This window comes from Balaenoptera borealis (genome assembly GCF_965194805.1).
Source record: "Balaenoptera borealis genome assembly, chromosome: 13".
Taxonomy (NCBI): domain Eukaryota; kingdom Metazoa; phylum Chordata; class Mammalia; order Artiodactyla; family Balaenopteridae; genus Balaenoptera; species Balaenoptera borealis.
The window spans coordinates 42,448,392-42,472,426 of record NC_138870.1 but is presented as its reverse complement, the minus strand read 5'-3'; the positions used below and the strand labels follow the sequence as shown (position 1 = coordinate 42,472,426).

The following is a 24,035-nucleotide window of genomic DNA, read 5'->3' as shown; positions in this document are numbered from 1 at the left end:
TTTGCCAGCTGACCCAGGAGAGCTGGTGTCTCTGTCCTACAGGGAGAGAGAGGAGCGGCGAATACCAGGGTCAGGCCGTGCTGGGGTCATTGCCAGATTAGGGAGTAGTAACGAGCTGAAAGTGTTGTGGGCAGTGCCTTGCTTGCAAAGGTCACCCAAACCTGTTTGACTTCCCACTCAGAATAGCTGCAGCTAAGCCCATGGTGCCTGCCTCCAGCATCCATGGCTCCAGCTATTGGGGGACCTGCAGGGCCCTGTTTGGGCTCTGGACAGGGCCCCTCTCCCCACCAGCACGCCATCATGCCTGCCTTCCTTCTACCCTGGCGTCACATCCCCTCGTGTCCCTCCCAGACCTCGGCCTCTGTCAGCCTCATACCTCTCCTCGAGGCTTGACCCGCCCATCAAGTGTGCGAGGCACCGAGCTAGGCTCACACAGATTCTCTCAGCCAGTCATCTCAGCTATGTGAGCAAGTGGGCACCAACCCCATTGTACAGATTAGGGTAAGGGAGGCTCAAGAACATTAAGCTGGCTGCCACTTCCTCTGCCCCCGGCCCACAGTGCTCTGCTTCACCTCTGTGACGTCACGGATCATGCCGTCCAAAATGATTTGGTCAAGCTCTGAGGACAGGAACTGTATCGAATTCATCTTTGTTGTCCCAATGCTTAATACGTGATTGGCCTGGTGTAGACACTCATAAAAATGTTTGTAGAACGAACTGTCTGCCCAAGGTCAAACAGCTAGGAAGTAGCTAAGCCATAATTCAAATTCAGATCTTCCTGGATCCCAACCCAGTCCCACACCCTTCATCCTCCTCCAGGAAGCCTTCCCAGACTTACTCGGTCAAGGCAGCTTCTCCACCCCACTCCCCAGAATCCTGGGTATTTACGTGTGTTCCTATCCCCCTTCTCCCTGCTCTCCCTGAAGTCAGGGACCTGGGATAGCGTCTCAGCCTGGCTCTGATCCCCCAGCTCTGCCCCCAGAACTCAAGAAGAACTCTGTGAATGCAGGATGCCCAGCCTGGGGGTGGAGGACCCAGGAGAGGAAGGCCTCAGCCAAACCAATGGTGCCTTCCGGCCTGTGGTCCCAGCCACCTGCCTCATGACCCCTGCTCATCCAACCACGATTCCGCCTGGTACTGGGCCTGCCAGCTTCTCATGAGAGCCTGTCCAGGTCTTGGTATTCTCCCGGGGTGGGTCCAGGTGGGGCACCTAATCCTCTGCTCATTTTGCTGCAATTCAATATCAGTCTCCAATTTACACGCTCTGCTGCCATCCTTCCCTCCTCCCTCCAGCCTCAGCTGGGGGAAGGGAAAACTGAGTACTCTCCGTGGCGGTCCTGAGACACCCTTGGGAGTTCCCCCAGCTGACCACAGCCCCGGGCCTGCTCAGGGCTGAACGTTGGCCTTGGGACAGAGGGACCACTGTGCCCACCAAGGGAGCAAGACCTGATGTCCAGCGGCCTGGGGTGGATTCTGGGTCCACCTCGTAGGCGGCCTGTCTGTGGAGTCCAAAGCCACTCAGGCTTTCCAAGCTTCCTGGTGAACAAATGTAAAAGTACCTGCACATGGCAAGTGTTCAAAAATACCAGTTGAGGTTTCCCCAGGGGCTGAGGGCTTGTGGCTCTGGAGAATCCTTTCTTCACCCAACCACCCGCCTTGGGCTGCAACGTGGGCTCATCTGCCTTGGTTCTAGCTAATGAATGTTTTCTCAGGGTTTTAGGGCAGTTAAAGCAGTTCACTGTATTTAATTATTCATGCAACAAATATTTATTGAGTACCAGTCATGTGCCAAGCAGTGTTTTAGGCTCTGAGATATGTCAGGGAAAAAACAGACCGAGATCCTTGACCTGGCAGGGCTGACCGTATGGGCAGTTAATTAGATGGCGCCTCTCTGCCTGTTCTCCTCCACTTTAAGCAACCTGAAAAGAGATGGAAAGAAACTGTCAACATTGGAAAATAACAGTGCTTACTCTCCCATGTTACTTTCACCCCTGTCTTACCACCACAGCTTGAATTTAAGTCATGTCAGACGAATGTAATAAAAAGTGTGTGCTCTTCCTCAAAAAGTTAAACACAGAGTTACCATATGACCCCAAAGTTCCACTCCTGGGTTTAGACCCAAAAGAGTTGAAGTCAGGTGTTCAAACAGAAACTTGGACACACATGTTCATAGCAACATGATCCACAATAGCCAAAAGGTGGAAACAACCCAGATGGCCATTAACAGATGAATGGATAAACAAAATGCAGTATATCCATACAATGGAATATGATTTAGCCATAGCAAGGAATGAAGTACTGATACCTGCTGCAACATGGATGAAACTTGTATATGTTACGCTGAGTGAAAGAAGCCAGGCACAAAAGATCGCAAAGTATGTGATTCCATTTATATGAAATGTCCGGAATAGGCAAATCTGTAGAGACAGAAAGTAGATGAGTGGTTGCCAGGGGCTGCGGGGTGGAGAGAGAAGAATGAGGAGTGATTGCTTAATGGGTACAGGGTTTACTTTTGGGGTGGTGAAATGTTCTGGAACAAGAGAGTGGTGGTTGCACAACATTGTGAATTTACTAAATGCCGCTCAGTTGTACACTTTGAGACGGTCGAATGGTGAATTTTTTTTTTAATTAATTAATTTATTTTTGGCTGCGTTGGGTCTTTGCTGCTGCTGCTGCTGCGTGCAGGCTTTCTCTAGTTGCAGCGAGCAGGGGCTACTCTTCATTGCGGTGCGTGGGCTTCTCATTGCGGTGGCTTCTCTTGTTGCAGAGCATGGGCTCTAGGCTCGTGGGCTTCAGTAGTTGTGGCACGCGGGCTCAGTAGTTGTGGCTCGTGGGCTCTAGAGCACAGGCTCAGTAGTTGTGGCACACGGGCTTAGTTGCTCCACGGCATGTGGGATCTTCCCAGACCAGGGCTTGAACCCGTGTCCTCTGCATTGGCAGGTGGATTCTTAACCACTGCGCCACCAGAGAAGTCTGAATGGTGAATTTTTTGTTATGTTATTTTACAATTAAAAAACAAAAGTGTGTTCTGTGCGGGACTTCCTGTCCCATGCATTGTCTCTGCTTCCCCCCAGGGCCTTTGCACATGCTGGTCCTTCTACCTGGGCTGCTCATCCCTTTTCTCTTCTCCTAGTTAACACATCTTCATCCTTCAGACCTCAGCTTCACCATCACTTCCTCAGAGAGGACCAAGCCCCCCTATAACATACTTGAGCACCATGTGCCACCCCGGTGAGGCACTTGTCTTTGTCATAATTGTGACATTTATATGATGAATATCTCCCTCAGTAAACTGTAAGCTCCTGGAGAGGGGGGAACCTATGTGTTTTTGCTCCTTGATGTATCCCTAGGGCCTAGCTCAGTGCCTGGCACATTGTAGATGCTCAATAAATATTTACTGAGTGCATAAATCAATAAATGTCCCTAAGGGAATTCTAATAGGGTCACTATCCCCACCAGCCCCATCTCAGATGGTTTCCCCATCACTGCCACTGCCACCACCGAGCCTTCATAACCACCATGATGCCTCATCATAATCACCACTTGACAGGGTGGCAGGATGAGGCCAACAGAAACAGGGTGGCAGCATGAGGAGGGGCAGCCAAACTCTCAGGCAGCTCAGGAGGTGAGACAGAGTTGGTCAAAAAGGGTGAAGTTCAGGTCAATTACTAGTATTGGGATGCGAGGGGTCAGGTACCAAGTGGGACCACTGTCTGAGTTGGAACTTGAGTCAAGTCAATGCTGCACAGGATGAGCTTTCCAAGAAATGCGTATTGAGCAAATACCCGAATGAATAATGGGCCGAGCACTTGCATGGGAGGAGCCTGGCACATCGCAGAAGCATAATGATGGATTCTGAGGATATTGAAGAGGAGCCTGGAGGGGGACTCAGTGGGTGCTGGAACGTGGGCTTGAGGGAGGGAGGGGTACAGAATGCCTCTGGGTGTGGAGTTGGTTGGGTCCTGCTGCCCTTTACCAAGATGGGGAGCACTGGAGGAGAGGCAGGTTGGGGAGAAATGAGAGGGATTCTGATGTTGAGGTGCTTCTGGGGTGGGTAAGAGAGGCAGTGGGGGGACCGAAGGGGAGGTGAGGCAGGAGGGGAGGACAGAGGGGGTTTCCATGATGATGGGAGGAGCTGGGGGGAAATGGGCGGCTGGAGAGAGGGACGAGGGAGGGGATGACAGAGACCTCCATGCCCAAGGATGAGGGCGGAGCTGGGCCCCAGACCCCAGGCTGGTCCTACGCACGAGCGGGGAGGTCCATGCTTCAGGAGGAAGAAAGCTGGGGCGTGCGTGGTGTTGCAGCGTGCAGCTGGGGTAGCGGGAACTCGAGGGGGTTCCCATCTTGGGGCCTCTGCTTTCTTTGTGAATGAAGAGGAAGGTCGGCTGTGAATGAGGAGACTGGGAGAGGTAGAGGCGAGAGGGGACCAGAGCGGGTTTGGAAGAGCTGCAGTGCAGGGCAGACAGAGGGCCGGTGCGGGCAGCGGACGGGGCCTGTCTGAGGTAAGAGGCCACGGTCTCCATGGTGATTTAGCAGCCCGGGGTGGCAGCCAAGAAGGCAGCCAGCTCTACTGGCCCAGGGGCTGCTGGGTGGGTGCGACGGGCAGCTGGTGGGGACACAGGCAGGGCAGGGTGTGGAGGCCAGAGGGTCTCGGGTGTGTGGGGAAGGTAGAGGCAGGGCGGGGGGCTGGAGGTCTAGGTGGGTGGGAGCCTGGGGCAGGCAGTCGGGAAGAAGGGAGTCATCAGGAGCACAGAGGGCCGTGGCCCGCAAGTGGAGGGTTGACGCTTTGAACAGTTCAGGTGTTTCAGGAAAGACAGCCTCCAGGCTGTGGCTGTGGGAGTGACTGAGGGAAATGGGGACGCGAAGGCCTTTGGAACTGAGCAGCTTCACGAACAGCACAGGTGCGGATGTCCTTACACGGGAGGAGAGCTGGGCTTCCAGGAGGTGGAAGTGTTAAGGACAACGCTGAGGAAATAGGAAGGCTCGTCAGAGGATTCTGGAAAGACTGGGGAGGGAGAGAGGGAAGAGGAAGCGGCGCAGGGGAAGGCTGGACGGCCACATGGACTCACAGCTCAGATGGTGAGGCCAGACACAAGGTTTCCAGAACAATCCCCTCCGCAGCCCCCTGCTGCATGCGGGTGGGGTGGAGGGGATATGCGTGCCTCTCAGAAGGGGTCAGCCACGGCGGGGGTGGCATTTCTGCAGACTCCAGCCCCTCATCTCTGGCCCCATGGACACTCTTCATTCGGGCCTTCAGCATCTCTTGCTGAGATCCCCAGAGCAGACAACAGATCCGCTCATGACCCCAGGGACCTCTCTCTCCAGGCCCATCAATTCCCCCAGGGTAACCTCGGCCCCTGGAAAGCTCCCTCAGAACACTGCGTGCCTCCCCATTGCCTGCAGGATCAATTCCAACCCCCTGGTGGCTCCGGCCTCCTCTCTCACTCCACAGGCCATGCTGGGATTACTGGTACTTCCTTGAACACCTCTGCTCTCTCTTGCCTCTAGGCTGTGCACAGGTGGCTTCTCCTCCACCCTCCTGGCTGGCTCCTGGCCTACTACCAGGAAGCCTTCCCTGATGACCCAAGACTGCCCCTCCTGGGTGTTCCTAGAGTACTTGGGACTTTCCTTATCACAGAGCTCTCACAACACTGTGATGTCTCTGCTCTGGCTTGTCTTCCCCACCATGGCTGGTATAAGAGCTGGGTCTTGGGTCTCCAACACCTGGCCCAGGGCCTGGCCCTGTGCGGAAGCGCAATAAACACATGTTGAATGAATGGGCTAGCTGGCTGAATTGAGCTGGGCTGGGCTGCTGCTGGTCTAATTAGTTCAGAGGAACAGTGTCATGTTCTTTTTTCAATGACCTTTCTGGGTAGTTTTTTGGGGGAGAAGGACAAAATGTCAGGGATGGATCAGAATAACCTGGAAAGCTTTTCACAATGCAATTGCCAACTTCCCAGAGGTCATATCGTCTGAATTATGTAGGGGTGAGCGTGGGAGCAGCACATATACTTTGAGAAACTCCCTGGGTGTTGCTGACTCCACATCTCCCAGCCCCCCAGAGACCACTGTTGAAGGCTGAGTTCCAGGCCATCTTTGAGGTGATAACCATCCGTGGGGTTCACACAAAGGTGTGCTAGACTCTGAAAGCGCTGCTCTTGATCTCCACACCGTGCTGCGCTAACCATGACCCCCACCTTCATGATCCCAAATACCACCAAGTACCCTCTCAGGTGTTCGCCACCATCACCCCACAGCCACCTGGGCCATACTCTCAACACAGCTCTGTCTCCGGAAACCAGCTCCTGCTGAAGCCCCGTTCCCTCTCCCACCAGCGGTCTGGCCATGTTACCAGAATCATGCCCTGGCATCCACTACCGAGGGCAGGCTGTGCCCTGGCTGGGGTCCTTCTCCTTGGGATTCATCTCTGCCCCAGAGATCAATGTCCTTGATCACTGCCATGCTCTGGCTGGCCTCAGGGCTTTTTCTGCGGATTCCCACTCCAAGATCCATGAAACATGTGTGTATGTTTCTGAGAAAAGGTCCATAACTTTCATCAGATTCTCACAGGATGTTTTGAGTCTCTGAGTATGTGCATGCTTCACCCCTTGGAGAACTGTTCATCTGTCAAAATGCAGTTCAGACATAGCTGAATCTAGGCACTCTCCCACCCCCATCAGAGCCTTTCTCAAGCTCCATATCTTTACTGGGTTGAGTTTTCCATGATCTGCCTTTTCCACAACAATGTCAGCTCCCGGAGAGCAGGGGTCACAACTATTCACCCCCATTTCCTAGAGCTGCACCAGCCCACAACACATGCTCAAATGGTTTCCTGTAACAAGACAAACTGTCATGCTGTTCCAGAAATTACTTCTCTTTCAAGCAGCCTACCCAGGGATTTCCCTGGGGGTCCAGTGGCTAGGACTCCACGCTCCCAATGCAGGGGGCCCGGGTTCGATCCCTGGTCAGGGAACTAGATCCCACATGCATGCCACAACTAAGAGTTCACATGCCGCAACTAAAGATCCCACATGCTGCATCTAAAGATCCCGCACACAGCAACGAATATCCCCCGTGCCGCAACTAAGACCCGGCACAGCCAAATAAATAAATACGTAAATATTAAAAAAAACAAAAACAAAAACACGAAGAAGCCTACCCAGATGGACAAGCAGGCAAGCACTTCTTTATCCCAAGGTGATACCTCAGGCCTTACCCCTCAGTTCCCTCTACACCTCATGGTACAAAGGCTCAGCACCTTGTCTCAAAGACAGTGAAATGGAACATATGCTGGATTGACGGGTTGTTCTCCATGGGCCATCTAGTTATGTGTCCCAGACAAGGCTTCTAGATGTCCAACCAAGGCTTCTAGATGTCTTCATATCAGGTTCCAAGCTCTCAGCACACCACTCCCCACCCCCTACCTAGTTGCATTCCTCTCCCCACCCAACTCATCACCCTAGAGAATTTCCAGTTACTTCATCCCTCTAGAGGTGACCCCTTGGGGGTCCCGCACACCCGCATACTGCTCAGAACATGAGCATGCGTGGAGACCATCTCACTGCACGGAGACTGTCCAGTCTGCAGTGTGCCACCCCCCAGCACACCTCATTCCATATAGCTCTGCCCCCTCCTCCTCCACATCCATGCGTGAGTCCCCTTTACCGAGAAGCTCTCTTTGACCAAATCCTTCCCCACCCCAAGCTCATTCCCTCCCTGCCCTCAGCTCTAAATGGATTCTGACTTATTCTGTGTGTGGTTCTTCTCCCCAGCAGCGAGCACAATTCCTTTCCTCAAGCAGACTTCATCCCATCCTTGGTCATGGACAGAAATGGGGACAGGCTGAAAAGGAGAAAGTTCTTGGGGGTGCATGGAGGGGAGTGAGACCCCAGAGCCCGAGCTCTGAGCAGCCAAGACTGGAGGAGGAGGCAGACCCTGAAGGAGGCAGCAAGCCATGTCCCTGAAGAGAACAGTGGAGTTATGTCCCCACACTGGTGGCGGCTGCCTGGAGTGGCAGAGGGCAATTATCACAGTGCTCCAGGAATTCAAGTTCCATCAGCAGTTCCCAAATAGTCCCCCCAGAGCAACGTGAGCCAACCCTCGGCCCGGGAGGACTTGTCCAGCAGGGGGCTGGGCAGGGGGCCTGCTGGAGTAAAGGGCACACAGTGGGGTTGGGGGCTGAGGTCAGGTTGAGAAGGAGGCCCTACTCAGGGGAGGGGTCCACAATCCACAACTCTGTGGTCATTCCAGGCGGGAGCTGGCCAACCCCCAGACCCTTGGCTTATCAGAGGTGGAAGGGAAGTTAGCGACTGCGTGTCCTGTCGGTGGTTCCTGGGCCCAGGGCTGCATGAAGGCGGAGATGGGGCTTCTCAAGTAATTCACTATAATTCAGTGGGTGCATCAGGCTCTGAACATTTCCCCAACATGAGGTTGCCATCAAGTAACTCAGCCACAAAGAACCTCTGCGTATTTCTGGAATTCTGCCAACCCTGGTTGGCACGCTTGCTATCTGCTGTAGATCTGAGTCTGCTCCATAGGTCTTCTGTTAACAAGAAACAGGGAAACAAATGAATCATTACTTACGTGTGGTCTGCTCAGTCAGCAACATTTTTCAAAGCATGTCCTCCATGGCAGTGATGGGGGTGGGGATAGATAACAGAAGGTGTCTTTGTTGGGGAAAAGGCAGGAAACTATTCTCCCCTCTAACCCTGCAGAGGATGTACCTGAGGTCCAGAGAGGGAAAGATTTTTCCAAGGTTGCACAGCAAGCTGTGGGCGGATATCAAATCTGAATGCAAGTCCCTGAGTCCTAGATCAGAGCACTTTCCACCAGGCCACCTGCCCTCTCCACCCCCGGATGGACTGCAGAGACCCCCATACATGAGATTTACTCCCTATTCCTCAGGAGGACCAGTCTTTCAAACACCCTTTTGCTTTCTCTCTTCAGATCTTTGACCAATCTGTTTGTTCAAGAGAAAGTGCCAAGAGAGTCCATACTCTATGAGTCCATCTATATAAAGTACAAAATCAGACAAAACTGATCTCTGCTGTCACAAGCCAGGACACTGGTTATCCTTGGGGGAGGTGGTGACTGGCAGGGGAACGGGAGGAGTTCTGGGTTGCTGGTCACGTTCTGTCTCTTGATCCAGGTTCTGGTTACACAGGTGCGTTCAGTTGGTGAAAATGCATCAGGCTATATACTAATGACATGTATATCTTAATATATGTTAGCAATACATCAATTACAAAATTTAAAAGGTATGTGATCAATAAATACTTGTCATGGATTGATGGAAGAAAGTACATTGGGACTGTTCCTAAGAACTTTTAAATATTGGACAAAGCTATACCCCCATCACCAGTCCACAGTGCTGTGGAGGCTCTCTCTGCCCCCGTGGCTCCAACAGGCAGCCAAAGGTCCCAGCAGGGGTGGGTGGAAAAGTCTGCATCTTGTGACACCCAAGCTTCATCAGGACCAAGAACCTCTGGCCCAGTTCACTCTGGGCCTTCAGGGATTAGTGCCGGAGTTTGCAGTGAGTAAGGACCCCGAGGGGAACGCCCAGCCTGGTGCCAGAGAGAGGGCCTGCACTGATGGGAAAGAAGGCTGGGCGTGGCAGACATTCAATGCCCTCTGGTGGGAAGGACAGCTGGAACCCAGAGCCTGGTGGGACTTTGGGCTGTGGGCTGACTCAGGTGGACACAATGACATCTTTCAGACAGTTTCTGACTGGCCCAGTTCTTGGGAGAAGGATGCTTCTGAGTGTACATGTGTATATAGGTACAATGTATGCCTGTGAACACACCTTTGCTCTAGCTGTTCCATCTGCCTGGAACACCTTTTGCACCCTGCCATAATCCTTTAGTCCTCGTCTCTACCGGACAGAATCCTGGGCAGGATTCCAGGCTCAGTTCAAAAGTCTGAGGTGGCCTGATGCCTCCCTGCCTCCCAAGCAGAATTAGTCCCGCCCAGCTGCTCTGGGCCTACTGGGTGACCCGGCACTTGGCCCCCTGACTCAGAAGAGTCACATGTGTGCTGTCTCCACACCTCAACTGAAGGCAGGGGCTCAAACTGAGATCTCCGCTGGACTGTTTAAGGGACCAATGTGTGTATGTAGCTCTGGGAGCATATATTAGAATCGATCAGGGCTAATCCCTCTAAAGAAAGAAAACCATTAGCAGATTAATTAAGAGAGCTGTTTGGAGTGCTAATTCAAAGGCTAATAACCTTTTAGTTTAAGCAAAGTCTGAAGCTTTGATAAGACCTGTCATTGTGTTACGGTATTGATTGAGGTTGGGCCTGACTGTGAAATGCCTAAGTGTGCAATTCACACGTAATTCCTCCACTAATTCAGGCACATTTTCCTCTTGTTGATAAGCATTATAATGACTAAAATAAACTAAGGAAACCTCAGGTGAAACCACACATGACTACACTTGTCAATAGAGGTGTAACTATGAATTTAATGAATGTTATTCCTAAGCCCTTCTTTGTAAAGGATGTTTGCCCAGGTTCTGATCAGAATATGAACTATATGAGTGACTCAATACCATTCATTTATTTATGCACTTATTCATTCATTCATTCAGCATGTACTCAGCCCCACCATAGTCCTAGGCTCCATGCCAGGAGGCATGGGGTATATTTTCAAGTAAATAAGACACAACCCCTGCCTTCAACGAGCTCTTCTTCCAGTGAGATTGGTGATCCCAGCAACCTCACAAGAGTACAAGATGCCGTAAGACAAGAACAAAGGAAACGTCCAGAGGAAGGCAGATCCTGAATAGAAAGTCTGGGAAAAGTTCCCTGGAGAAGGTGGCTTTTGGGTTGGAATGAACTGAATATGTAGGATTTTGTTAATATATATATATATATATTTTTTTTTCTTCTGTGAAAAAGAAGAACAAAGTTGGAGGAGTCATACTTCCTGATTTAAACTCACTGCAAAGCTGCAGTGGCACTCTGTATCAAGTATCAAGGCTATGTAGGGCTGGCATAAGAGAGATATTATAGATCAATGAAATAGACTTGACAGTCCAGAAATAACCCCATATATTTATGAACAACTGATTTTCAGCAAAGGTGCCAGGACAGTTCAATGAGGAAATAATAATCTTTTCAACCAATGATGCTGGGACAACTAGATATCTACATGCAAAAGAATGAATTTGGAGCCCTATACTAAAATTAAGTCAAAATGATCAAAGACCTAAATGTAAGAGTTAAACTATAAAACCATCAGAAGAAAACATAGGGATAAGTCTCTTTGATGTTGGATTAGGTGATGGTTTCTTAGATGTGACATACAAAGCACAAGCAACGAAAAAATAATAATAAATTGGACGTCATCAAAATTTTAAACTTTGTGCTTCAAAGGATGCTATCAAGAAACTGAAAACATAACTGATATAATGGGAGACAATATTTGCAAATCATGTATCTGATAAGAGTCTGGTATCCAAAATATATAAAGAATACTTGGGACTCAACGATAAAAAAACAAATAACCCAATTTAAAATGGGAAGAGGGCTTGAATAGATAGTTCTCTAAAAATATGGAGAGAAAGAGAGAGAGAATAGGTACTTCTCTACAAATATATAGAAAATGGCCAAAAGCAGTTGAAAAGGTGCTCGACATCATTAGTCATTAGGAAAATGCAAATTAAAACCACAATAAGATGCTACTTCACACCCACTGAGATGACTATAATAAAAAACACAGACAATAACAAGTGTTGAGAGTGATGTGAAGAAATTGAAACCCTCATACATAGCCGGTGGGACTACAGATTGTTGTAGCTGCTGTAGAAAACAGTGTGGTGGTTCCTCAAAAAGTTAAACATAGAATTACTATACAATCCAGCAATTCCACTCCATACCTAAAGGAATTGAAATCAAGGACTCAAACAGGTAATTGTACACCAACATTCATAGCAGCATTATTCACAATAGCCAAAAGGTGGAAACAACCAATGTGTCCATCAACAGACGAATTGATAAACACAGTGTGGTATAGCCACACAGTGAAATTTCATGCAACCTTAAAAAGGAAGGAAATTCTGACACATGCTACAATATGGATGAAACTTGAAGTCATTATGCTAAGTGAAATAAGGCAATCACAAAAGGCCACCTATTTTATGATTCCACATGTATGAAATATCCTGAATAGGCAAAGCCACAGAGATAGTAAGTATATAGATTAGTGGTTGCCAGGGCCCAGGGAGAGGGAGAATGGGGAGTGACTGCTAATGCGTATGGGACTTCTTTCGGGGGTGATGAAAGTGTTCTAGAATTAGATGGTGGTGATGGTGGTACAGCCTTGTGAATATACTAAAAACCACTGAATTGTACACTTTTTTTAAAGGGTGGATTTTACGTTATATGAATTATATGTCAATTTAAAAAGTAGTTAATGCTTGTCATAGTTAAGTGTGGAAACAAATTTTTTTTCCCCACAGTTGCATTTTTAAAATAATTAATTAATTTATTTATTTATTTATTTTTGGCTGTGTTGGGTCTTCGTTTCTGTGCGAGGGCTTTCTCTAGTTGTGGCAAGTGGGGGCCACTCTTCATCGCGGTGCGCGGGCCTCTCACTGTCGCGGCCTCTCTTGTTGCGGAGCACAGGCTCCAGATGCGCAGGCTCAGCAATTGTGGCTCACGGGCCTTGTTGCTCCACGGCATGTGGGATCTTCCCAGACCAGGGCTCGAACCCGTGTCCCCTGCATTGGCAGGCAGATTCTCAACCACTGCGCCACCAGGGAAGCCCGAAACAAATATTTTTGAAAAGAAGAAAAATTGTTCCCCAAACTCTCACCTGGAGGCTGTCACAGGCTGGGGGAGCTGTCAGCAAAGAAGGTGGGAAAGCATGGGGTTAGTGTAGCCAGTGTCCAGGGTGACTGGCACAGACCTTCAGAGGGCCTGAATGCCAAGTTAGACCACATGTAGGACAAGGAGGAATCATGAAGGGTTCTGGGGAGACCAGGCTGGCCCCAGTTAGGAGGCCATGTAAGAATCTGGGCAAGAAGTAGTCTCCATTAATGGTCACCATCCCACCAAATACTGAAAATGTGTTCATTTCATTTACTGTAAACCTGCAAGTGTGCACAGTGTGTGTGCACAGTAAGTAACGAATGCAGATGGCAGTATTATTTACAGTGGAGAGAAAGTGGAAACCACACAAGTGTCCAGCACTAGCGTCCCTGCAGTTGTGGGAGAGAATGTCACATGGAAAGATGTTCAAAGTACCTTAAGCAGAAAAAAAAAAAAAAAAGCATTCACAATAAGAACTTGATTTTGTTAAAAAAAAAAAAGTTACTCATAACCCCCCTCTTTATATATGAGTGGAGATAGATAGGCTAAAATGTTACTGGTAGTTCTCTACTTGGTGGAATTAGCTTGACTTTCTTAGTCTTGTGTTTTCTGTTTAAAAATTATTTTTCTATGAAGAACATGTATTACTTAAAAGAATAAAGATAAACATTAATTTACATTAAATGGTAGAGAGAAAATCCTGTTTTGTCAGTTTTCTGATTATTCATGGGAGAATTCAGTGAACCCAGGGTCAGTGGGAGGTATTATCAGTGGGTCAACTAATGATTCAAAAGCGATTTAGTTTTTACTTTCAGCAACAGGGCAGAGCCGGGAGCTCGGAGGATGGGGGACGAAGGCAAGGACGTGATTCTCAGTGTTCAGCAGTTGAAGGAGCTAGGTGGTTCCACACTGCCAGTGGGCAGAAGGTATAACCCTTTAGCCATAAGAAAGAACTTCTGTTCGTGTGTTCATCCCTTCGTTCGTTCATTCGCCTGTTGGGTGAGCACCAGCTGTGTATCAGGCACGGAGCACAGTTCCAGAATTCACCTGTACGTGAGACCCGGTCCTTGCCCTCGCCAAGCTAGGAGTTGATTTTTAATAAATCTATCTGCCCCATATTGAAATTGCCTGCCTGGTAGAGTGAATAGTTAACATTTATCAAGCGTTTTCTATGTGTCAGGTGCTAAGTGCTCTACATAGATTATCCCATTGGTACGTCTCCCCCATGAGGTAGGTACTAGTGTTGTTACCCCCTTTTATAGATGATGAAACTGAGCCCTTGAGAAGTTAGCAACCTTGCCAGACTTCTTGGTTTGGAAATGGTGGACTTTCCACCTCAGGAGAAGAAGCCCTCCGAGCTCACACAAGTAGCCTGCCTGACTCCAAAGTGCACGTGACAGTAGCCTCGGTCAGCACAGCCGCGAGGCCAGTGGTCACACTGACGATGTTGAGTGAGCACCTGCTCTGGGCCAGGCACTGCACTGGGGACATCGTGGGGACTCGGGCAGGACCCGCCCTCAAGCAATGTACAGAATTGATGTGGAAGCATAGATGGGTATCATCCTCATGCCACAGAAGAAGAAACTGAAGCTCTGAGAGGGTGAGAGGCATTTCTGGGCTTTACACACGACAAAGCACATAGAAGCAGCTCTGCTTTTCTGCTTCTCTTCATGTTCCAATTTGTGGTTCTGCATGGACTCATGAATTAGTGTAATATTCACAAAAGTTGCACACCACAGTCAAGGAATGTTTTGTAGGACTAATTCTTAAAACTCTTATATATTCATAGGTCTAGGCATAATGTGTAGGGAGCATGATACCAATTCTTTACATTGTTCCCCAGAAGCAGTTCTCGAAATGTGGCCTGAGGACAGGAATTCCCTGGCGGTCCAGTGGTTAGGACTCCAAACTTTCCCTGCCGAGGGCCTGGGTTCAATCCCTGGTCAGGTCCCACAAAACTTAGACATCATTTGCCCTTTTCACGCTGCTTCTCTCACGAGTGTACAGTGTTTTCCAGAGGCTGCTTGGCGTGGATGTCATTATCACTCTGACGGCTAATGGAACTTGGGCTCATGTGTTGTGTTTTAAAAGTTAGCAGTTTAATTTCTAATATGACGACTGTTGATAGTTACAATTTATATAAACAAGAGCTCTTTGGACTCCTCAATAATTTTTAAGAGTGTAAAGGAGTTCTGACATAAAGATGTTTGAGAACTGCTATCTTATGGATTAAGATAGTGCTTTAAGAAATGTTCATGGACTTCACTGGTGGTCCAGTGGTAAAGAATCCGCCTTACAATGCAGGGGACGCGGGTTTGATCCCTGGTCAGGGAACTAAGATCCCACATGCTGCGGGGCAACTAAGCCCGTGCGCCACAACTACTGAGCCTGTGCTCTAAGAGAGCCCATGAGCCCCAACTACTGAATCCCGTGCGCCTAGAGCCCGTGCTCCGCAACAAGAGAAGCCACCACAGTGAGAAGCCCGCACACCACAACGAAGAGTAGCCCCCGCTCGCCACAACTAGAGAAAGCCCGCACGCAGCAACAAAGACCCAATGCAGCCAAAAATAAATAAATAAATTTATTTTTTAAAAAAAGAAATGTTCATGATAAAAGGAATAGCACTTTATATGATGAAATAAAAACATTTTGTAATTTTTTTGTGACAGTGGTAAGGTATCATATGCCATCCCATTATTTTATTTGCACATGATACGTAAAATTTGTGGTTTTGTTCTGAATCCAAGTATTGCTTAGAGAATTATATTGATAAATTCCAGCCTCATGAAGTTTCTCCAGACTTAAGTTAATAAAAAACTAACAACTATAATGACTGAAGGAAGGTTGTCTAATTTGGCATGACTGTCAACACAAATTATGTGAAAATCTCTTTTGTATTGTATTTATTTTTTGTTTTTTAAAATTTATTTAATTTTTTTTTTATTTATTTATTTTTGGCTGCATTGGATCTTCGTTGCTTCATCGCGGTGCACGGGCCTCTCACTATTGCGGCCTCTCTTGCTGCGGAGCACAGGCTCCAGACGCGCAGGCTCAGTAGTTGTGGCTCATGGGCCCAGTCACTCCGTGGCATGTGGGATCTTCCCAGACCAGGGCTTGAACCCGTGTCCCCTGCATTGGCAGGCAGATTCTCAACCACTGCGCCACCAGGGAAGCCCCATGAATAATATTTTTGTATAACAAATATGCCCTGAAGGGTGGCAGAATACACCATCTCCAAATAGACCCCTCTGACATAAGGATTATTTTGAGCTAAAGGCACTTGAAAAACAGCAGATTCGGAAAGGGCATTCTAATCTCCTCTTTTCTTCCTGAAAACAGGACATTAAAAACTCCTACGTGAAAGATTCCCTCCCTGTACCAAGAAAAAAAGATACATTCTCTTAAGGTTTGTCAAAGTCAAGAGCCTTTTGTACAAACAGACCTTGTTAAAGTAACTCTTATTTTCCTTTAGCCTCACCATATAGTTTGGTTACTTTTCCACAATTGTCTCTCTTTGTTCAATCCAGTATAAAGGCAGTAGTTTTCACCATTTCTTTGGGTCTTATAGAAATAAAACTTATAGAAATGTGTATGCTTTTCTCCTGTTAATCTGTTTTATGGCAGTTTAATTCACAGGTCCAGCCAAAAAACTCTAAGAGGATAGAGGTAAATTTTTGCCTCCCCTACAGTCCCAAATATTGTGTGGGACATACTTATAATAAATTTGTTTTGGTTGTTTATCCGAAATTCAAATTTAACTGGGTGTCCTGGATTTTTATTTGCTAAAGTTGGCAGCTCTCGCCATTGATCAGCCAGTAGAACACTTTAATGACCATTACATCAGCTGTGTGCTGGCCTTTGCAGTCAAGGTCACACCCACAAGCTGGTATGACCTTCCTCTCAACAGATATGGCCTGGTGGCACACTTGACACCTCAGTGGAGTGAGGTACAAATGCTGCTGAGGGGACGGTCAGAGGCAAGACCACAGAGTGAGCTTGGAAGTGGGTGGAGGCTGGCTTTGGGGAGACCTCAGTCAACAATAGTATTATTACTCCCATTTAACATCCAAGGAAACTGAAGCACATTTATTTAAAAATGTATTGAGCCCGATATCTGTCAAGGCCTGAGAGGAGAGGTTAATTGATTTACACAGGGTCCCCCAACTGGTAGATAATGACCTGTTGAACTCTGGTGGTCACTTACCTCTCTTGTTTGAGAATCTGAAACAATACATTGTATATACATTAGAATTTTCTGCATCTGTGTTTATCTCCTTTCCTACCCAGCTCCACTCCTCCAAGCCCACCACCCCAGGCTGGGACCCCCAGGCAGGCACAGTCTTATTTATCTTGGGATTCCCAGCCAGAAGCTCAAAGTGAGTAATTCCAGGGACAGTTATTCATGCGGGTCCTCTCTTTCCTGGATGCTGTACCCTAAGCCGCTGCTTCCCTGCGACAACGAGAATGACATTGGTCACATGCTCTCCACCTGCCCTGTTCCCCTGCCTCTAGGCCACGCATACCTGGGGGCCCTGGAAGGAGCTGGGAAGGGAAGGACAGATACTTGGGTGGGACAGAAGACTAGGCGAGGCTGAAGACACTTAGGATTAAGGAGGGAAAATACAAAATGCGTACCTATACAAGTGACACTGTTTTGGTGTTAGCAGTTCTGGCATTTACTGTGATGGGTGGTCCCTAAAATGAAAGTTCATTGGGGGAGAGGTCAGGGCAGGGACAGCTTCAGGGTCAATATCAGAGTCAAGATACTCAGGGAAGTGCTGAATATGTCTTAACACGCTAGAGCAGCATTGCATGACCGTCTCCTTCCCCTCACCCCACCCCTAACTCTCGCCCACTCGGCTCCAGTCACAGTGGCCACCTTGCAAGCACACTGCTGTACCAGGGCCTTTGCTCTAGCTGCTGACTGCTCAGAGTATCCTTTCCCCAGATATGCACTCAGCTACTCCCTCGCCTCCTTCAAGTCACCTTTGCTAATACTACCGAATGCTACAACTCCTCCCCAAACCAGCACTCCTCATTGTACTTTGCCGGTGCTGCTCTAACTACTAGAAAATTTTACCTATTTATCTTGTATTTTGCTCACTGATTTATCCCAAAGCTGCAGGATACCGCTTGGCATAGGGGGTACTCAATAAACATGTGTTGTATTGAATTTATTGAACTGGATTTGGAAGGGACCTTGATAATCTAGTTGTTTCTAATCAGGTGTGCTTTCAGAGTTTCCCGTGGAGCTTGTTAAAATACCCCTACCTGAGTCCCTTCCCCGGATCTCCTGAGTCAGCTTGAGATGCTCCTCGAGGCTTCTGACATTAGAAACCCCTTCTCTGGTGCAGTCTCCTCACTTAGCAACGGGTTTAAGGAGGGCCTGCCTTGCTCAAGGTCACAGCGAAGTCAGGGTCTGAGCCGGCAATCCCCAAACTCTCCCCCACTGGGGCCCTTATTAGTTCTTCAGGCACATCTGGGGGCACCTCCTAGTGCAGCGCAGGGAACTCTCAGTTCAAAATATTAGTTGTCAGAGTGAGTGTCTTCTGCTTTTGTTCTCTGCCTAGTTTTCTCCACAGCACCTCTAACTACTAGACATTTTACTTATCTTGTATTTTGTTCACTGATGTATCCCAAACCTAGCACATAGTTGGAGCTCAATGAATATCTGTTCTTATTACTTGCTGTCATATTCTTGGTAAGAAGTTGTTAGTTGCTTTGTGGCCTGAGCATGTCTCATAACTATTCTGAGTCTGTTTGCTAATCTGCAAAATGGGTAGCTCTCAGGATTGACATGAGGCTTCCACCTGATAATGTACCTCAAGAAGCTCCTTGTAAACCACAGATCACCATGCAAACCCAAGTTATCACCGTCATCAGTCCTCTTGCTTAATGCCTCCCATGGTCCCACACCTCCCCCCGCCCAAGGACAAAATTCCAGCTCCTTGTCCTAGAACCTGAGGTTTCTACCTTGGCCCCAGCAGCCCCCTCACTCCATTTGCTGCCCCTCCTCCCTACACACCCTTCACTCTGGCCACAGAGCTAATCACCATCCTGAACAGGCCATACCTTTTCACACCTCCACACCGTCTCATAAACCGTTCCTCCTGCCTGGAATGCTCTCCTCCCTTCGCTACCCAGAGAACTTCAGCATCGCCTGCCTCCACAATATCCTGCTTCCTTGTCTGTCTGTACCCCGTATGGAGTTGGGCAGCCTGGATTAGATTCCTGGATCTGCCACCTGCCTCAGGCAAAGTTGCTTAACCTCTCTTAGCCTCAGTTTGCTCATCTGCAAAATGGAGATATTAAGAAGACCCACCTGGGACTTCCCTGGCAGTCCAGTGGTTAAGACTCTGTGCTTCCAGTGCAGGGGGCGCGGGTTCCATTCCTGGTCGGGGAACTAAGATCCCATCCCACATGCTGAGTGGTGTAGCCAAAAAAAAAAAAAAAAGACACACATTTTCTGGACACTGAGGATAACTTAGGGTCTGGCCTCCACCTGGCACACACCAGGTGCTCAGGAAATACTGTTCTTGGTGTTCTTATTGATACCTGCCCCCTCCCAGCTGCACCCAGGATCTCTGCCCTCCCTACCAGCCAGGTAGGACCTGGACTGTCCTCTAAGACTACTTGAGGGCCACCCAGGCCTCTCTGGGGAAGCAGAGGGAACTTTCCTGCCCTTACTGATTAACAAAGCAATTAGGATGAGAACCATAACGGCAGTGGACATAGAACCCACCAACAACAGCTGCATTCTTAGGCAAGAGGCCTGCATCTCAGCAGTTGAGGGGGAGCCTGGGGAGGGAGAGAGCACAGCTGCAACAGAAGTTTTGCCCCCTTCCCCATGTGCCAGACCTGACTGTGCTCCATTTCTGAGGGGAAGTGCCAAGGGGCAACGATAGACCTGCTCGCCCTGACTTTCCCTGGGCCTGCCCTTTTCCTGGTTAGTTCCTTGCTCCATCCCTCACTCCCATGGTGGTTACTTCTACACCCACCAATAATTCTCACTAATTATGCACTAACCACAGGCCAACACCATGAAAATAGGGTACCGGCTAAGAGTGTGAGCTTTGGAGTCAGGCCAAGGGCCTGGCATGCAGCAGGCATACGATGAATGATCATCACCAGCTCAGATCTTCGCAATAACCATCAGATGACGGTGTGCTTTGGAGCCAGACGGCCCTGGGTTCAAGTCCCTGTTCCACTTCTTTCTAGGTGTGCAACCTTGACAAATTGCTCAACCAATTCATATTTTAGTTTCCTCCTCATCTCTAAAATGGGGATGATAATAGCTCCTACCTCATGGAGCTGATATGAGGATTACGTGCCATTATGTCTTTTTAAAAAATTTTTTAAATAATTAATTTATTTATTTATTTATTTTTTTAATGTCTGTGTTGGGTCTTCGTTTCTGTGCGAGGGCTTTCTCTAGTTGTGGCAAGCAGGGGCCACTCTTCATCACGGTGCACGGGCCTCTCACTATCACGGCCTCTCTTGTTGCAGAGCACAGGCTCCAGACGCGCAGGCTCAGTAATTGTGGCTCACGGGCCCAGCTGCTCCGCAGCATGTGGGATCTTCCCAGACCAGGGCTCGAACCCGTGTCCCCTGCATTGGCAGGCAGATTCTCAACCACTGCGCCACCAGGGAAGCCCGCCATTATGTCTTTAAAGAACTTAGCACTATGCTTGGAAGATGGTAAACACTCAATAAATATTAGTTATTATTAACCGCTTTCCTCTTTGGGGCATGAGGAAATAGAAAGAGAAATTAAGTAACTCTACCAAGGTCACCAAGCTTGTAAATAGTAGAGCCAGGATTCCACCTCTGGGTTGCTGACCTCCAGAGTCGGAGTTATCTCGGTTTTCCCACGGTTACCTTTATTTTTATTACCCTCATTCAATAAATTTCAGCCAACAAGTTTTAAAATATATCCTAACTATAGTGGCAATGATTTGAAACACTTCAAATATATTTAAATTCACGAGTTCATGATTTTTTTAAAAAATCGATCACTTTTGGGGATGCTAAGGAAGTAACTCAGTAGTTTGGAAACTGTAAATAAAGGGAAAAGAATCAAGCACTGATCTGCTTTTCCTGTATAGTTTATAAAAGTTAACTCAGGTTAACCAAATAGTTGAGAGAGGCAAGTTTCTCTTAGTAAAAGAATTTTAGGGACTTCCCTGGTGGTGCAGTGGTTAAGAATCCGCCTGCCAATGCAGGGGACACGGGTTTGAGCCTTGGTCTGGGAAGATCCCACATGCCGCGGAGCAACAAAGCCCGTGCGCCACAACTACTGAGCCTGAGCTCTAGAGCCCTCGAGCCACAACTACTGAGCCTGAGTGCCACAACTACTGAGCCCGCGTGCAACAACTACTGAAGCCCGAGCGCCTAGAGCCCGTGCTCTGCAGCAAGAGAAGCCACAGCAATGAGAAGCTGCACACCGCAACGAAAAGTAGCCCCCGCTCGCCACAACTAGAGAAAGCCGGCGTGCAGCAACGAAGACCCAACACAGCCAAAAATAAATAATAAATAAATAAATTTATTAAAAAAAAAAAAGAATTTTAGCTATTAAATGCGGAGGAAGATGGAATCTCATTATTCTGCAACCCCTAATGAAATACTGGAGGGAAGAACTGACCAGCAGCACTGCTCACATTGTCTCTGAGATGGGAGAACACACCACTGCCTACGGGGTTACGGTCCCACATGTTGAACCTGAATCACATCGAGCCTCTAGACAGAGGGGTGCAACAAAATTCCAGACAGTGGGAAACTCTACAGAACAAATGACCTGGTTTCTTCAACAAATATATTGTAAGGGGTGGAAAAAAAGAGGAAAAGGGGGAACCTATAGTTTAAAAGAGACAGCAATCATTTGCCATATATAGACTTTATTTGGACTCTGATTTAAACAAATTGTTTTAGAAATGAGACAATTAGAGAATCTGAACAGTGATTGGATATTTGATGATATTGACATATTATTGTGAATATTTTAGTAATAATGGTAATGTGGCTATTTTTAAGTCCTTTTCTTTTAGAGACACATACTGAAATGTTTACAGATGAAATGATATAATGGCTGAGATTTGCTTCAGAAGAACCCAGGGGTGGACTTCCCTGGCCGTCCAGTGGTTAAGACTCCACGCTTCCACTGCAGGGGGTGCGGGTTTGATCCCTGGTTGGGGAACTAAGATCCTGCATGCTGCGCACGGGCAGCCAAAAATAACCCACCAGGGGTATGTTGGGGGTATAGATGAAACTCAGTGACCTGATAATCGCTGAAATAGGGTAATGAGTACCCTACTTCGTAATGAGTTCATCATATTATTACTTCATTTTTGTATGTTAAAAAATTTCCATAATAAAAACTAAAAGAAAAAACTGAATGATACAAAACCATTTTGTCTTACTAACTGTGCCTAGTTATTACTCTTCTTTGGGCTTCATTTCCCCAAATGTGAAGCGAGGGAGCTAGACTACTTCTAACATTGAGTGTTTACCGTGTGCCAGGCACGGTTCTAAGTCCTTGATTTGTTTTCAGTCATGGAATCTCTGAACCGCCCTGTGGGCAGGGGACCTGTATTGTGCCCATTTTCGAGGTGAGGAAGCTAAGGTCTAAAGCGGTTAGCTAACTTGCCCAAGGTCACACACAGCAAGTGGAGAAGCTGAGAGTTAAACCCAGGCGCTCCAGCTCCGGAACCCCAGTGCTTAAGTTCCACAATAGGCTGCTCTCAACACGCAGCACTAATCATCCATCCCTCTGAGCTCCTCTGGGGTCCTTTCTGTATCCTCAAGCCCTCCCTGATCCTGCTGCCTCCTTACCTTGCCTGCTGCTGGGCAGAAGAGGCTCGCTGAGGGTGGGGGCTGTGGGAACCTGGGAACTGGACCCCACCTCGAGACTTGAGGTGTGTGAGAAAGGCACTGATCCATGACTTGGGCAAGGGTGGGGCCCTGGCTTGAGATGGAGGCAGAGCTGTGCCAGACAGGAGTAGCTGAACCTGCTGAACTCTACCCCAGGCACGTGTGCACACCTGGGGAAGCACCAGGCCAGGGCTAGAGGGCTGACTGCAGGAGGGGGAGGAATCTGCTCCCTTGAAGGGAGTAAAGAGGCAGGAGGCTGGATGCAATGACCTCGGGGTGTCCTCACTGGCTGTTCCCAGTTGTCTTCAGCTCCTAAGGAGTATATACGAGTTCGGCCTGGCTGTTCTCTGGAGATTATAATTTAAAAGATTTAAGAATTAAAATCTCCAAATATTCCAAGTGCTGTAGCCACCCAGGCGGGCCCGGCAGCATCTCAGCACCATCCTCTGCTGTCTGGATTCTCTCCCCATCCTATCCCTTGCCTCATTCCTTAATGCAGTGCCTGTTTTCAAGCGCTCACTCTATGGCAGGCACTGTGCTTGGCACTGAAGATATGAAGATGAATAAAACAAGCTCTTGGGCTTCCCTGGTGGCGCAGTGGTTGAGAGTCTGCCTGCTAATGCAGGGGACACGGGTTCGAGCCCTGGTCTGGGAAGATCCCACATGCCGCGGAGCAGCTGGGCCCGTGAGCCACAATTACTGAGCCTGCGCGTCTGGAGCCTGTGCCCCGCAACGGGAGGGGCCGCGATAGTGAGAGGCCCGCGCACCGCGATGAAGAGTGGCCCCCGCTTGCCACAACTAGAGAAAGCCCTCGCACAGAAACGAAGACCCAACACAGCCATAAATAAATAAATAAATAAATAAATAAACAAACAAACACAGCCAAAAATAAATAAATAAATAAATTTAAAACAAAAACAAAAACAAAAACAAGCTCTTATTTATCTCAGGGAGCTCATAGTCTTCTAGGGAGGCAGACATATGAACAGAGAAATATGAATGTGAAAGAGAAAATACCTGCTCCAAACTCCCCTCTTCCGGGAGCCTCGTCAGCACAGCTCTCCCCCTGCACATCCCTCCCCATCTCCAGCCTAGTCTGGATGGATCTTATCTCAACACGTCACGATCCCTCTCCATCTGAGTCTCCCCCATAACATCTCCCCATGGGTTTTCTCTCAGAAGAGTGGGCAGTGGGGAATGGTTCAGTCTAGATCAGCACAGTTCAATAGAAAGAAATATGTGAGACACAAATGCACGTTTGTAATTTTTTTTTTTTTTTACTTAAAAAAAATTTGGGCTTCCCTGGTGGGGCAGTGGTTAAGAATCGCCTGCCAATGCAGGGGACACGGGTTCGAGCC

At 48.2% G+C, this 24,035-nt stretch overlaps 1 long non-coding RNA gene across 3 annotated transcripts; it reads right to left on the bottom strand.

Moving 5' to 3' along the window:
* On the bottom strand, nucleotides 1–22,716 carry LOC309610115. Of its 3 annotated transcripts, XR_014233718.1 has the most exons (6): nucleotides 22,639–22,716; nucleotides 19,133–19,233; nucleotides 12,815–12,840; nucleotides 8,489–8,542; nucleotides 2,306–2,417; nucleotides 1–1,919 (listed from the first exon to the last, which is right to left on the bottom strand). It is a non-coding gene; the product is annotated as an uncharacterized lncRNA (long non-coding RNA). The 3 variants fall into 3 exon arrangements; XR_014233719.1 differs by lacking the exon at nucleotides 12,815–12,840; XR_014233720.1 differs by lacking the exons at nucleotides 8,489–8,542; nucleotides 12,815–12,840.
* Between the last annotated feature and the right edge of the window lie 1,319 nt (nucleotides 22,717–24,035).